At 38.9% G+C, this 11,517-nt stretch overlaps 1 pseudogene; it reads right to left on the bottom strand.

Moving 5' to 3' along the window:
- Nucleotides 1-2,015: 2,015 nt before the first annotated feature.
- LOC146542106 (endogenous retrovirus group V member 2 Env polyprotein-like) lies at nucleotides 2,016-11,191 on the bottom strand (annotated as a pseudogene).
- Nucleotides 11,192-11,517: the final 326 nt, after the last annotated feature.

The raw sequence follows: 11,517 nt of genomic DNA, 5'->3' as shown, positions 1-11,517 counted from the left end.
GGAAACCAATAACAGGGAATGCTGACTTGAAAGATTTTTTTTAAAGAAAGCCTTCTTGAATATATTTCATCCAGAAGATAGTCTGGGCTGAACCTCAAATGATCAGTCAGGTATGTGGGCTCTGAAAGTTCAGGTCACCTTTTGTTTGAAGTTTCACAGCCATGAAAAGAGATATAAATGCAAATACAAATATAAATGTAAGATTCATTAGCATAGAGAGACGGAGACCATGATCATTTAGACCAGGCAATTGCTGTGAAGTGGGAAAGAAACATAATCTCAAAATCATATTAGCATTTTGCACAAAATGGTAATTTTGGTGTTTAGACTGAAAACTGAAGTGCCAGTAGTGACCATGTCACTAACAAATAATAGTTCTGCAGCATGTGAAATGCATGTTGTGCTTAGTAAATAGGACTCATCTGAAGGATGGTGCCCATAAGGGCCATTCAAAAACCCTTAGTAGCATCTGAGATCATGATTATTGACTCACTTATTATTGCCTTCTTCTGAACGAGTAATTCAACATTTTACTTTACTTTTCACCTTCTCTAAATCAGTCTCCAAACACTGCCCTTAACCTTGGTTGTAAACATGTTGAGGTTTGTATCGAAGCTGCTTTTCGTTACATCCCTTAAAGCTTCCATGAGTGTGTGCTACTCAGCATGTAACCCTCAGCTGACAATCAATTATTTCACACTTGCAAAGAGACATGTATTTCCAGGAAGAAAGAAAATTCCAAGAATTTCGAGATTATGTTTATTTCCAGGGTGTGGATTTGTTCTGTACCGCAGACCAATCAGTAGAATCAGCAGACTAAACTTTCTACGTTAGTCCCGACCCTGACTGTCTCACAATGAACTGAACTTTAGAAGCAGATTTGGAGAATCCCAGAGTACTTCAGGTTTTCACCCTTCAGAGGTGCAGGAGGATAAATAGCATCAGACACAGCTCTGGGCACTCTGTAGAGATAGGCATTGTAAGCAGATTAAATAGAATTGACCTCTGCCTCTGTAGCATATCGCGTTCTAATTTTCTCATGACATTTTATTGTTCTTTGCCTCTATGACTTAGAAATATGTATAGGTAAGCTTTTTTAATTCCTCTCTCTCTTTTTTTTTTTTTTTTTTTCCCCTGGTCTCTCTAGTGAGCTGGTATGGAAGTACACAGCATTATATTTTTGCTATAAGCTAAAAATACAAGGGAACTATAAAATAGCATGCTCATGGGCTTCTGCTCATGGGCTTCTGTGATCACACATCTGAGGCAGATCATTAGCATTTTAAGGAGTGGGTGATGCTTACAGCCTCTCAGTTAGAGCATTGTAACATTAACTGACAGCTTGTGACAATCAAGGCATTTTCCTTACATATGTAAAAATGAAAGTCATGTAATAGTTACGAGATCTGCACTCTAGGGAAGTGGGCGACATTAGCACAGGATAATCATATGGCTGAGACTAGCAGCCTTACTATCTTCTCCTTAAGGGCTGGCTTCTTTGGAGGCAGAAATAAGGGCCATCAACCTCCTGGTATATTTTTACAGGTGGGAAGGTGCAGATCTTAGAGCTAAGTGGACGTTAATTTGTTAGCTACAACAAATGATAGAGGGAGATAAAGATGCTTTTGTCTGATAGCCTCATAGTCACTTGGAAGTATCTGCTGGTCTACTGTACCCTACTTCTGATGGGAAGAGAAAACAAGGAGTATTGTATTACACAGTGTATCTATTACACAAGATCATATAGTTCTGGGCAGGCTATTCAGATAAAATGGGATCCATTTATGAATTCATATTTGTGTGAAATAGGACATTTCTGTACTCTGATTCTACTTTGAATTCCTTTCAGTAAGACATACCTGTATATGAACTTCAAAAATGTTTAAGAATTTATGACTAGTCTCTTTAAAATCTACACTTTGAAAAATCTATATTATAATTAGTGAAAGTTACTGCTTACCTTATTTCACATTCCAGATATATTTGAGGTGCAGAAAACAAACCCTATAGCCAGATTAAGGATATAGAGCAGGTATGTTTATTTTGGTGGTAGCTGGGTGCAAGGGGGATAGATCTGCCTAACTGGCACACCGTAGAGCTAAAGCTTGGTACAGATATAGGCCAAACTTATACATAATCAACAATTTCCAGGAATTCACATACATACTCACTACATTTCCAAGAACACATCAGCATATGATCCCTCCCTCTTGCTCATGCACAGTGAGCAGTGGGGGTCTTCTCCTGGTGGTCGTGGGATGAAGAATCATTGTCTTCCTTGCAAAGGCTCATAGACTTCCTGGTTGCAAACTCTTGACCCTGCAGGAGAGGTAGCCCCTGAACCAGTTCTAACTTGCCTTGTGGACATCTTATCACATACTTTCCAAGTCTCCTTGAGCTGTTCTCAAAACTCTTATCTTTGTCCTCCACCCCTCACATTGTTCTAATCCCATTTGTTGCAATCTTCATCATTTCAGCAGCCTTGGCACATTTGCTTCTGTAAACTATCTTTGGCCTTCATTTCTGTGAACCATCTTTTACTCTTCAATGCCCCCTTTTCTTTAATATAGCAGGACTTTTGACTGCTAGATTACCTCTTACTTCTCTAATGAGTTCTGAAATACACTCCACTCTCCACCTTTTGTTTCAGCTCATGCATCTTCCACTTTTCATATTCCTTCCCTGTGTTCTGACATAAACACATTGAGCACTTTAGGGCTAAGCACATAAAACCTACCAAGAAGAATAGAGCTGTACTTGTCAAGAAAAGTTGTTTTAGCCATCTGAGATTTGGTAACCAACTGGTAAGTTTATCCCATAATCTAGAGAAAGCCATTCCCCAATCAGTGTTACTCCTGCTCACTTCTGCAAGACTTTTTGTTTGTTCCTAATTTTTTTCTAAATCTGTCTCAAATCTCTGATCCTTGCTTATATAAGCACAACAACTTTGATTTCTTAGAGTACACATTTCCCCTTCCTTTGCAGTTAACAAATTCGGCATAATTTCATTTTGCAATATATCTTTGGTATAGGAAGATATCTCCTCTTGGATTGTCTGAGGAGCATCTGTGATAGTGTTCTCAATTATTTCTAAAGTTGCAGAAATATTCACTGTAGGCCTTTCTGGCTGTGCTACTCCTAGGACCTCATGTAATAACAGCAATAAGAGTAATAAGGGCTCTCATGAAGCTATGATATCCTGTATTATACCTACCAATGGGTTATTTAGCCTTGGATTTTGATGCTGGTTCCACATAGTTCTCACTATGCCTGGTGGAAGTTCTTTTGGATGGACCCTTGTAAAAGATGCTAAATATCCTATACAATGCCCTTTCCAATTTATTGGCATTAATTTTTGAGCTCTCCCATCTCTGCACAGCCACCAGAAACCTTTACCCAAATGACATTTGCTCACTATATTACTTCCACTATGATATTCGTGCCACTAATGAGAATGTTATTACTTTCCTTAATAGTGGTCGATGTTAAATATGGAAATGTAAGATTGATACAAATAGAAAGGAGAAGACTGACAATCATACATGTAAGAGTAACAAATCAATCAATAACTATAAATACAAATATAACATAGCAAATATAAAAAATATAAAATCCACTACAACACAAACCATAGTATTATTGCAACTAAAATACAAAATGTAGCAGCACAAAATATCAACTTGCCACAGACACCACCCTGAGTACACTGAGATAAAGCAAATTGGTAACCAACTCCTCTTTTCTTCATGACTTTATCTTCTGCTGCACTTTCCTTGACAGACCAAGTAGTTCCTCAGCATCTTGGAATAACCTCCTGTAACAATACTTTATTTACCCCACTAACCTTATTTGTTCTACAAAGGAATGCCTCCGGCCACTGTAAAAAGGTATCTGTACCAACACACAATGATACCCCCCTTTTCTTGGGAGTTCCGAGAAATCAATTTGCCATTGTTGCCCTAGAAGTCTCCCTTTCCCAACAGACCCACTTGTACCCTATTCCTGGTACCAGGATTGTGCTTTATTGTGTCTGTTTGTCCAATATATTTTCTTATCTTCCCTTAGAACAATTTTTCATAAAATACTAAAGGGCATAACAATGTGTCCATCTGGCGCACACCCATCTGTCATCTCACTCTCTTCCCTTCTAAATCATTAATTAGATTCCTATCCTCTTTAGAATATTTTACAGGTTCTGACTCAGATTCAGAAATTTTAAGTTTACCGTCTGGAGTTAAAGCCTTCTCTCACTACCTATTCTGCCACCTGATCCATCATCTTATTTCCAGTTTCCTATGCAGTGTTACCTTTCTGATGTCCTTTAAAATATATAATAATCACTTTCTCTGGTAGATTTACATCATGCTGTTTTCCTCGTGTGTGAGAAATCCTTGTTCTTTTCAGATGATACTACGAGTGTGTAGCATCCCAAATACATAATTAGCATCTGTCCATCTATTTAAGACTCTTGTCCAGGCAGTTATTTCAGCCTTCTGAGGTAAAATCTCCACAGGTAATGGTTGTGCTTTGATTACTTTGTCAGAAGCAGTTACTGCATATCCTGCCTTATGGTTTCCTTGTCTCACAGAACTGCTACCGTTAGCATACCAGGTGTCTTCTACATCTTTTAAGGGTTCATCCTTCAGGTCCAACTGTCCGGAATATGCAGCTTCAGTTGTTTCAAAGCAGTCATGAAATAATTGTTCTCCAGGAATTCTGCTAAGGAAAGATACTGATTTGACAACGTTAGTTACAATTATTTCCACATCATCCTGCTCTACCAGGGTGGTCTGGTATTTCAGGAATCTCTGGGGTGAGAGCCAATGTTCCCCTTTTACCCCCAATACAGTAGACACTGTATGAGATAATAAAACTGTTATTCTTTGGCCTAGCATAAATTTACTGGTTTCTTGAATATTGAGTACTAGCACAGCCACTGCCTTCAATCACCCTGGCCATCCGTTACTCACTTCACCAAGCTGTTTGGAGAAGTATGCCACTGCCCTTCAATAGAGTCAAGGTTCTGAGCAAGGACTCCCTGGGCTGTTCCTTATTTTTAATGTGAGAAAAGCCAGAAGGGTTTAATCATGTCTGGCAGCCCCAGAGAAGGGGCCTTCATGAGTTCTTGTTTCAGCTGAGGGAATGCCTTCCTTGACTCCTCATTTCATATAATATTTTGCCTTTACCAATAGTCCATAGGTATGTATGCACAGTTAGCACTATCCTGTCCTTCCTGGAAACTTACAGAGTTCCTTGGCACTTTTCAGCTCAGGGGTTTTGCAGATGGCTTCTTTCCTGACAGTCCTTAAGGTTCAAAGCCCAGCTGTAATCTCGTATCCCAAATACATCACTTGCTGTTGAGTTACATATGCTTTCTGTTGAGAAACTTGAAAATCAAGCCAAGAAATTCAGCAAACTCACAGTCCATTTCCACACAGTCCTCTTTTGTTTCCATGGCATCTCACAACCCTGGGTAACACTGTCCAGGTTAACTGAGTTTTTTTCTCCCCATATTAGGGTTTTCCTATTCAAAGGCAAATAATCTTAGGCTTCCTTTGGCCAAACCAGGCAGAAAAGTCATCCTTCAAATTCAGAAGATAAATTCCACCTATTCATTCTTTAATTTGGTTAATGAAGTGTATGGATTTGCCACCGAGTGAATGCATTCAACAGTTTTATTAGTTGCCCTCAAATCTTGTACCAAACTATATTACTTGCTTTCCAATTTTTCTTCAGCAAGTTTGGAGTACTGGGATTCATATTCAATTAGTAATCCAAACTCTAAAAGATTATCTATTATTTATTTTATCCTTCTATATCACATATCCTCAAAGGGCACACTGCTTTATCCTGAGTGGTCTAACTCTTGCTTTTAACTTAACTTCTATTTAGGACTGCATTTTTGTCTCTGTCAGGTATCCCCAGTACCCACATTCCTAAGCATACCTTATTATAATTTCTGTAACTTCTGGGGGTACAACCATGTTTTTCCCAGTTTGTGTTAAAGCCAGACTTACAATTTTCAATCAGTTCATATTGTTTGACCCTTAGCTCCAGTTTTATTAAATTTCTTGCCAGAATAACCTGGCATGTACAAGAATTTATGTATTCCTACTTGTTTTCTCAGCCTGTATTTAATTGATCACAAAAAAGATAGCCTTTTCTTATTGGGTAGCAGCTCCTGCTACTGTTACAAAATCATGTATGGGTGGTAAGAGGCACCCATATCCAACAGAAAATAAACCCTTAATCCTGCTCCCCTAGCTGCAATTTAACTTGTGGATCTGCTAGGGTAAATTTCCCAAGTTCCCATCCTTCAGCTTTGCAACCAGAGACGATTCTCTCTCACTCAGCTGGGTAGAATTTTTCTACCAGTGTCCCATTTCTCTGCAGTTTCCTCATCTGATCACTGCGAGAACAGACAAGGACCATCCATCGGTGGACCAGGTATGTTTATGGAAAGGGGGAATCCGTATGTAATGAGAAGACATCCTACACGGTGTACGAAGGAGCGTGCATGCTCTCACCCCTGAGGTATTTGAGCTCATGGGTTAGGTTGCTGGCTGGGGTAGGGAGACTCCTTGGGGAAGTTCCTACGAAGGAGACCTGTAAGTCGCATGCGAGCAAAGAGCAATAGCTGTCCCTTAAGTGTTTGGTAACAGCAGGTATCTTGCCAAATGATAACATGGGTTCTCCTGGCGGTAGTAGCAGGAGCTGTAGGTTGTATTATTGTTATCACCATCTGTTGTAAGTGTTTGGTACCGTGTATTTGAGTAATTGCTATCAAAACACTTGAAAGGAGCTCTGATTTGGTAAAGTGTAAAGCTGTCAATCTCAGGGGGCACCAAAGCTGTCCCCCCTCTCAGCCGATCCTGCAGCTGAACAGACTTTGTCCCATCTGAGTCACCAAACTGATGTGTGGAAATCAAACTCTATAGCCAGATTAAGGATATAGAGCAGGTATGTTTATTTTGGTGGTAGCTGGGTGCAAGGGGGATAGATCTGCCTAACTGGCACACCGTAGAGCTAAAGCTTGGTACAGATATAGGCCAAACTTATACATAATCAACAATTTCCAGGAATTCACATACATACTCACTACATTTCCAAGAACACATCAGCATATGATCCCTCCCTCTTGCTCATGCACAGTGAGCAGTGGGGGTCTTCTCCTGGTGGTCGTGGGATGAAGAATCATTGTCTTCCTTGCAAAGGCTCATAGACTTCCTGGTTGCAAACTCTTGACCCTGCAGGAGAGGTAGCCCCTGAACCAGTTCTAACTTGCCTTGTGGACATCTTATCACATACTTTCCAAGTCTCCTTGAGCTGTTCTCAAAACTCTTATCTTTGTCCTCCACCCCTCACATTGTTCTAATCCCATTTGTTGCAATCTTCATCATTTCGGCAGCCTTGGCACATTTGCTTCTGTAAACTATCTTTGGCCTTCATTTCTGTGAACCATCTTTTACTCTTCATATTCATACAACCTTTCTCAGAGTGATTACAGTTCTCTATACTTTCTCAGGAGATTTAAGTGTCTTGATGAGAAGAAGCCATCAGGCTTGGTGTTAAGGTCTCATCTAAGACTGACATGGAAGAGAACTAAAATCTGGTCCAGTGTTAACATATTTGCCAAAGGCAGGAAGCCATGGTATATAAATAAATATCTCTATCATTTCATGATGGTATCTGCTCTCAGCTTCACTCTCTAAACTTGCCCATGGGATAGAACAAGGGGAAAGAGTTCCAAATTTACAGAGAGGAGATGTAGACTGTATATAAAGACAAATTTTTTAATAATGCATGCAATTAGGCACTAGCAAATGTTGCCCAGAGAGGTGGTAGGTGCCCCATCCCTGGATATATTCAAGATCAGGAAATAACAGGCTCTGAGCACCCAATGGAGTTGTAGATGCCCCTGTTAATTGCAAGGAGTGGGACCAGGTGGACTTGTTGGGTCCATCCCAACAATTCTATGGTTCTATTAAATGCTCAGACCAAAGATTAGTGAGCAGAGGAGATGTATCTTATTTTTCACTCATTTTTAATTCAATGCACAGAATGTATTTTGAATTAGTATGCTTGTACTGAGTAACATTATTACCATTTTTTTTTTTAATTAAAAAATAACTTCTCACTCATTTTCTCAATGTGGAAAAAATGGATTTTAAATGTAAGAACATGGAGTCACTAATATATAAACAAGGAAAAATATGTAAATAAATGAAGATGTTTGTACACAAGCACACTAGATATCATTCAGCCCTCAGATGAGAAAATTACTCTCAAAACATATGATAAATGTGAGCTCCTTTCTGAGTAACATTTTTTTTGCACTATTTTTTATACAAGTTATTTATCTTTTTTAGCTTGTCTTGAATTTCCAGCTTAACAAATCAAATACATACACCCTGCTCCACCAAGAGCGTTTCAGACATAGCTGCTATGACCTGTGTCTCTGTCTTTACTAGCTTGTAGAAATCCTCAGGTGTCATTCATTCTGAAACAAAACCACGCTCTATCAGCACTCAAATATACACACACACACATACGCGCACACACACTTACAGGCTGTTCTCTTCACAGTTCAGTTTTTTTAAAGATTTACATCTGTGTTGGAAGTCAAAATGGAATTACTCTGATACTGGATCTTGTTTACATATGCAGATATGTAAAAATAGGAAGAAAAAGAAAAAAGAAAGAAAAAAGAAAAAACCTATAGAAAACTTGAAATTGCATGCTGTAGGTGGGAGGACTTTGCATATTCCATATTTGAAACTCAAATGGAAGACACTAATACCCACTAATTTTGATTTTGCTGTTATGAAGTAGGAGATGTAAGGAACAACAGGATGGTGCTCAATTCTAAATGGAGAAGAAAACTTCAACAGATCATAGAAGAGATCTGTAGTAGATTTCAGTCTACATCTTCTTCTACCATTCTGCATATTCTCCCTACAGAAAGAAAGAGGTGTCCATTTATCAGTGATATATGGCATGATAGACATCCTGCAAACACTCAAAGAAATGAACTTGTGTTCATTTTTTTCCTTGGGAAGGGATTTTGTGCCACAGAAGACTCAAATAGAAGGATAGTCCCTTCTTTTTGCTCTCACTTTCAGGAAGTTTCAGCATGTTGAAAAGCAAATCTGGAACATAACGTGACAAATGGTCACTGAAAAAAACAACCACCGTACAAACAGAAGACTGTTTATAACCTATCCCTTCCCCTGGAACTGCTTTGTTTATCTGGGCCTAAATTCAAATCCTTTGAGGCATTGATTATTACTGAAAACAGCCATAAAACCATGTATGCGGGTGCAATACTCAAAATTCACACTCTGTTAGTTAATTAATTGAGTAATGCAGTCAGGAAGCTGTGAGACAACCCGGTGACGGAGGTAAGTAATACATTCAGTGTGTGTTTTGAAGACTCAGCAATGAATGTCTTTCCCAGCCTCTGTGTGAGCCATTCATTACTTCACAGGTTGTTTTCAATAAGGAATACATGTGAGAAATGTTGTGATTGGCTCATAAACATTTCACAAACCAAAAAGAGCAACTCATAACCAAATAAACCTTCCAGCTTGAATTATTCACTCAGCTCTGTTATTTTCTATTAAAAACCTTTATGAAGCTGGGATCATTCCTCTTACATATAAATAAACAGCTTACAACATGCTATTTGGTTTGATTTATTTAAATAATAAAGAAAACGGGAGAAAATTAGATAAAGGGAGATAAAGAAAGTGTGTGTTGTGATTTATAGTAACCAGAATTATGAGATTCTGTTTAACACACATCCATACATCTAGTGCAATATATTTTGCAAGAGGATCACTCCTAACCCCCTGTTGAAGTGTCTCTGGCAGGCTATGCTTCCCAGCCTGGATCTAGTGCTTGAGTAAATGATGAGTGACATTTACACAACGCCTTTCACCTCCAGATCCCAAAGCACCTGACAGATTTTTCAAAGTGATTACAGGCTCTGGGCCAGGTTCTGCTCTCTGATGAATCGAAGCAAAGGGAAGGACCCTGCCATGGCAGCCTGGCCGTAACTTCAATTACATGACTGCAGCTTAACTTGACCACTTTGGTTGTATGCAAAGGTCATTCTATCAGATTGTGAAACTCCACCAATCTTATTACTTTCCACTTCTGCCTGGTGAGTACACAAATTTTAAACATCCCACCCACTTTTACATATTGTTCATGGCAAAGAAGCAATAATAGCTCTATTTTTGCAAGTATTTTGAGTTAATATTGTTTTACTCAACATCAATCCAGCTTAAAGACTAGAAAAATCTTTGAGAAGAACAATGGTTTAGGACTGGACCCCAAATAATCTCAAAATCCAGTTTATTCTCAATAAGATCTGGGCCCAGAAGTCTTCTGAATAATCCAAGTCCCATCTCCATCAGATGAAATGAATCATAGAATCACAGAATTATAGGGGCTGGAAAGAACCTCCAGAGATGACCAAGTCCAATCTCCAAGAATCAGAATGCTGTCAGAATCTAGTCTGACTCTGCTTTAAGGCAATACTGCCCAGTGTTTATGAACAGCCACTCCCACGATATCCTGCACAATCAATTATGTTTTTAAAAGTTTTGATTTTTCACTGTTCCCATGGCAGATACTCATTTAGAAAGTGTCTTGAATCAGCTGGGAGAAGAGCTCACACTGGTAATCCAAGATGCAAGTGCAGCATTAGACTAAGCAGCAGTGGCTTTCGGTATGGAGTGATGTTAGCAAGAATCTGAAGATGCATCCAGCAGAGAATTTCAGTGCAGGAGGTTAGAAGAGGAAGATGATAGTAAATTTGGAAGTCTGGGCTGCCACTAGTTGAAAAGCCGCACACGAAGAATTCTGGAGAGGAAATCACTGACATCATGAAACATGGAGAAATTCTCCTACTGACATTGAGACTTGAAATTTAAGCTGTATTGTCTTGAAGACAGCCTAATCTACTCTTTTCATCTATACCATCACAGATCATGCCCGATACTAGTAAAAATTCAGTAATGTTAGCAAAAAAAGTTGACCTTACACATTAATAAGATTCTAGGTGTATGAGACTGGTATCAAGCCACCTAACAGAAACAAGTATCATAGTTCAGGGAGTAAGATGCAATTAGAGATGTGACTGAAGGTACAGTCATCTTACACAAGCATTCATAAGGCTCTCCATCTTTCAACTCACCTGCAGGAAAAATTCACCACTATTCCAGAGATGAATCAATGAAATAAATCTTCTTTTGTTGTTTGCTTTTTATTTTCTTCAATTAAATGACATCTAGGTGAAAAATGTATCTGATTGTTTGTGTAGGACAAAAACCATGACACAAGAAGGGAATGATGGATGATACCCAGAGCCATGTATCTCCATGATCCTACAGAAAGAGTACTACAAAGTAGTTATCCTCTAGGCTCGTTCTTGAAAGGATTATTTATTATTCACTGCAAGACATCATCAAAACTTCATGAGTAAATACTTGCCTGCTAATATTCAACGCA

The sequence above is a fragment of the Meleagris gallopavo genome, chromosome Z, assembly GCF_905368555.1.
Source record: "Meleagris gallopavo chromosome Z, MGAL_WU_HG_1.1, whole genome shotgun sequence".
Classification (NCBI taxonomy): domain Eukaryota; kingdom Metazoa; phylum Chordata; class Aves; order Galliformes; family Phasianidae; genus Meleagris; species Meleagris gallopavo.
This window is presented reverse-complemented; position numbering and strand designations above follow the sequence as displayed.